Source organism: Lolium rigidum, chromosome 3, assembly GCF_022539505.1.
Source record: "Lolium rigidum isolate FL_2022 chromosome 3, APGP_CSIRO_Lrig_0.1, whole genome shotgun sequence".
NCBI lineage: Eukaryota > Viridiplantae > Streptophyta > Magnoliopsida > Poales > Poaceae > Lolium > Lolium rigidum.
Window position 1 is genome coordinate 76,799,815 of NC_061510.1, and position 5,500 is coordinate 76,805,314.

Genomic DNA, 5,500 nt, shown 5'->3' on the forward strand with positions numbered 1-5,500 from the left:
CCTACGAATTCTAGAAGATTGTTGCGAATTGGTTGTGAAAGCTAAACTGCTAGGTCATCGACTCATCCTATATTTGAACTACTGAAACTGAATTTCCCTCATTGGTTTATATTGATTTTTTTAGTAAATAGGAGCAAATTCTATAACTTGAATGCAAATATCAATGTTCAGCCAATAATCTAGAGTTTGATGTATCATTTAATTTTCAAAGTTAACTTTTGACTTATATAGCAGAGATTGGGATGACGACGATGATCAACCCAACTCTGATTTAGTTTAGCCCTTAAATCTGCTTGGAAAGAATATATATGTGCTCCCTTTTATTAGTCATTAATTATATGGAGTTGTTAGCTATTGGTGCTCCCAATATATTAAGAGAGGAGCAATATTAGTGCCCCTTGTGAAATGAGTAGATTTGTATTCATGTTTACCTTTGCCAGCCTTCCAGCTTCGAGTATATTTGTTCCTACAGCCAAGTAAGATGATTTGTTTATCCCTTAAATAGTTTTGTAGAGAATATATGTGTCAGCTATTAGTGCTGCTAATTAAGTAAATTTGTATTTATGCTTACCTTCGGCAGATTCGGTATATTTGTTTACTGCAGCCAAGGAAGATGGTTTGTTTTAGGATGTTTTACCATTCTTCTCGCTTAGTAGTTTACTGTGGTTCTCTGTACTATTAAGAGAATTGTAGTGACGTGCTTATGATATGATAAGATTAGTATTTATGTTTATCTTTGGCAGATCCAATATTTATGTTGATTTTTTCATGTTTTGCGGACATGAGAGCTTCTTGGCCAGAGTATTCAGTCTGGAGCGCATGTTGCGTCAGGATTTGAGCTGGGTTCGTGTGCAGCTATAAGACTAAAGTAGAACCAATATTTTATCCGTGCTACTCTCGCTGACATTAGCTTGGTGGTTTTCTATGTCCCACTTGGTGTTAGCTTTCTTAATGCCCTAATGTTTCCATAGATGAAAGCTAGGACTAAAATTGACGCCTGTCCTATGTTACTGCCCTGTGCTATTGCTTCTAGGAGATTTGTATCTTCTCTAATGCCATGTTTCTGCAGTTCCGTCTGCATTTAAGCCCCGCTACTGATCCATGGTAATCCTACAGTAAATCTGCATCGCTTCTTTTGCCTCTGCAACATACAACTCTCCATGTGATATGTGGCTATAGTTTAGATCACCAGGAAATTCTCCATTCGTAGCACCTCTTCATAAATTGTACTACGACGACAGGGGCAAGAGCTCAACCACTCGCTGCATGATTACGGTCTTAAGAAGCTTTTTGGATTTCTCTTCTTATATTCAACAACTCTAGGATAATAAGAAGCTTGTTTATAGATCGGCGCCCAACCAATTTAAGACAACAAAAATAAATGTTTGCATATAGCGTTAGACCAACTTCCAAAAATAAAGATTTAAAAGCAGCAAAACTTTCCATAGAGATTATATGGTGGGGTATGCAATCCCATGCTATGCGATGACTCAGGTTGGATGTGAAGTAGAGAAGAGGGAGATTCAAGGAGAGGCGTATTTAGGATCAAGTGGAGCAGAGATTCTGACCTTGTCACTCGTTTTCAAGATCGTAGCTTGAAAATGGGATTAAATAGTAGCTGTAAGTAACCATTTTTTTGCGATAGATCTGTACGATGATATATCTCTCTCTTTCTCTCTCTTTGGTATGGTGAATAATTAAAGGTAAATTTTGATAAGTTTGCGCACAGTGTATAGCCTTAGTTAGTCATATAGGGTTCAGATGTGCACCAAGGTCATTTCCCTTTCCCATTACATAATTACCGTAGGTGTTCTGCTAATTATACCAATAGTTGGAGACAATAATTGAGGGTTAGTCTACTTTGTATGCCTTTTATCAGAAAGAAATCATGGCATAACTTGGGACTTAATATGCATACTGAAAATCACTATATCATCTCTTTTTACTGATATGTTCCATATAGTGTTCCTAAATTCTGTGCTGCCTGCTCAAGAAATTAGTCGCGTTCTTCTCCTCCTTGCGATATGGTCATATTCTTCTATTTTTCATTTACGTAACCTAAACTAGATGTTTTCACTTGTTGCTCGCTCAAGAAATTTGTTACTCAAACAGGTGGTCCAGGTGTTTGAGCAGGCTGATGAATCTGGAGCGAAACGATGTCAAGATGTTTTCATTTTTGCAGCATCGAGTTATGCTCTCTTGATATCAAACCAAAGTACACATGTGAATGGTTTTCACCTAGAACCCATTTCTTCACCTAGAACCCATTTCCATTGATATCAAGTAAGTCAAGTTGAAAGAAACGTAGTCTAGAGTAAAATAGTTAGGCAAGTTGAAAATAGAATTTATTAAAGTCTTAAGTTTTGTTGTGGCCAATTTCTTGATTCTCATAATCTCCTTTTGTGGATTAATGGTTTTGGTTTAGATAGAAGAGCTCGAAGGTTTATTAACTTTTTCCTAATAATATACATTGGTTTTTCAGAAATAACAATCGTGCAATTATATTTTTATGATGGTACTCCATTTTGTAATTACGATATCAGGTGTGAAATTGATAACCTTTAAGGGAGCAAGCTTCTTTTGCAAGCACTTTTTGATTTTGATGTTTTCCCTGGATGCAGGTTGTACTCACCATAGTCTATCAGCAACTCCCTTTATCCCCTCTCTTTATTTCTGTATTGTTAAATTAATCTCGATTAGGCATGTTAGCTGTTATCTAAATGTTGATTTTGATATTATGCGGCTTGGGCCAACCTACTGATGATGTTTACATAAATATTAATGCAGTATTCTGTTCAAGAGTTATTCTTTCTTTCACATCTGTTTGTCTAGCCATCAGGTTCATTGTCACGTGCTATATTATCATAGGTCATCGTCTTCTGCATGATTGACTATAACCAGTTCTGGTCGCTTGCTCAGGTAAGACTAAACAATCTGCAAGGAGCCTCTTTTTTCACAAAAAAAAAGTTAGCAGAAGTATGGTTACTACGCAATTGTGTATATTTTTCGAGTTTGATTATTAGTGTTATTCTGAATGGGCTGCTGAAGACGCGCGGTGCATCCTTTACCTTTACATGTTTCTGATAATGTGCCATTTTAACTCCTTTTCTTTACCTACAAATTCATCTGAGAGCTGCTCAAGCTTGGAGCTGCTTCTTTCTTAATCTGGTGAAAAGCTTCATAGTCAAGGTACATGCAAATTTAAGATCTGTACCAATCTAGCAAGAAATTATCTCTGGTACATACAGTTCGTTAAAAATGAGCCTGAAACATATATATCAACCCTTGTTCTGAATCATGTGTTTCAGTTAACAGTAGCAGTGCATCAGTTTGCTTAATTGTGTAAGTGTACTACCATTTTCTAGCCCATCACAGTGTAGCAAGTGAACTACCATTTTCTAGCCCATCACAGTGTAGTTTTTGTCTCTGGCGTTCAACAGAACTAGAAATGAGATGGTCTGCTCAAAATGCTGATTCGTAGCATTAGATAGGAAACATCGATGCGTCATTAAATTAATATTGATTATATGTCTTTAAAGTTTTAATGACGAGTAAGTTCAATTGCCAAGTCCGAGTAAATTAGACCCACTTAGGTTTGCTAGAGTCCTTATAAATATTCTCTAATTTATTGCTGCCGGGAGTAGTGGCCGTACCATCCAGCCATTGTTCTGATGAAGACCACATACCAGCTCCACGTTTGGCAAAGATTCCTTGCAAGATGATGTTTAGTATCATGCTAGAGGACCTGGGTCTTCAAGATGTAAGATACAACTGCCATACAATGCTAAAGTTTTCTCACCACATGCTCTCTCTTGTATGTTCAATTTGGGGATATAGGTGGAGTTCGAGTGTAAAAGATGGAGGCGAATTGGCCGAGGTAGGTCTATATACGGGTGGCGGTTCGGTTCATTTAGCATGGAATGAAATTCTATTTCATCGAATATCCGCAATTTTTTCTTTGCTTACGATGTTTGCCATTATTGCCATTGTTCTATTGGAACTTTATTATTGTGGTCCTCAATTTTTCATTAGGCTGAAAACCTAAATTATTTACCCATACACATTTGTTCTTTGCTTTTTAGTGATGATCATGTTGTATTCTTATTGAAGAAGATAACACTACTTCATATGTACTTATGGAATGTGTTGTTGGCACCCAAAAAATACATGATATTGCCTTGTATGTTATACACATTCATTTCTCTTTGCTACGAACAAATGGGTAGGTGTACAAAATGTTACTTTCATGTTATACATTTGTTATCTTTATATAGTTGCTTCAAAGTTTTATTTTCCTTAAAAAAGACTGCTTATACAGACTTAAGGACTCTCACAGACCTGCTGAATTCTTAGACAACTTAAAAAAAATCAGCCGAGCAAAACTTATGGTTACAGATTTGTGCGCCGGGATTTGGTGGCTGGATGAGGAAGAGGTGAGTGGAGGGTCTGAGCGCACCCCACGCCTCTGCTCGTCTTCTTCACTTCTATCCATGACTTCCCCGGCGGTGGCGTGGCGCCTGGTCTGCACACCGAACGACTCCTCTCCCCTTGCCAACAACTGAGTTGCCGGAGAAACCAGAGCAAGAGGTGGAGCTGAGCAGGAGCTGCGGCCTGATGGACCATGGATGAGCGAGGTTGCGACCTCCACGCCCGTCCAGTGCACGAACATGTCCCAGGAGCTGGACCAACGTGTTCGGCAGCGAGCGTAGTCAGTCTTGAGACTAAGGTGAGTTTCCCATCCATCTTTCTTCACCTTTTGCTTCCTGTCTCAAATAGATTTCCTGAAGCATATTTTTGTGAGGTCGCGAGGTGTGAATAGGTCCTCAAGGTTTCCTGAAGCATATATTTGTGCATGATCTGTGGCATCTAACAAAGGTATTGGAGAGCTGAGGCGGGATCCAAAGATACCATGGCCTCTATTTTCTTAGCCTTTGGTGGATTATGCATGAGTATTATACTAATCTCTGAATCCATTTACTGTGCAAGGTATTTATTTGGATCAATATTTTGATTGAAAGATATTTTTGGTGAAGGAGTTGACACCGTCGAATGCGTCGGTTACTATCCAGCCATGTATATTCCTCTCTGCTGGTGCAAGTTCATTTTATACCAGGAAATTTATATGAGAGTCCCTGCACATCCATTCTCATTAAGAAAATAATATTTATTCTCTACTATGTATGAGCTACTATTTACAGCACTTTTATTACCAAAAATATTTAGCAATGTACACCAAATGCATACCACTCAGCATGCCATCGTATTTGTTGCTTTTAGGAATGTGAGGCGGGGAGTGGCGCTCCGCATACTAGCGCGTGCATCTGATAGCATGTACTATGAGGTGATCTTACAATAGCTTCTTCACAAGTTGGTGTTGGGAATGGTGTATCTTACAATGCTAATGTACATGAATTTGTTATAAATTTATCGCTCAAGCCTGAGACAGGTTATTTTTCAGGCTAGGTAGACGAGCTCCTGCGTTTATTTTGCTCTGCAGCGG

General features: G+C 38.4%; 1 long non-coding RNA gene across 1 annotated transcript; it reads left to right on the forward strand.

The window, feature by feature from the left end:
* Positions 1–3,654: 3,654 nt before the first annotated feature.
* Positions 3,655–4,973, forward strand: LOC124696964. The gene is made up of 3 exons (XR_007000745.1): positions 3,655–3,760; positions 4,396–4,726; positions 4,810–4,973. It is a non-coding gene; the product is annotated as an uncharacterized LOC124696964 (long non-coding RNA).
* The last annotated feature ends 527 nt before the right edge of the window (positions 4,974–5,500 follow it).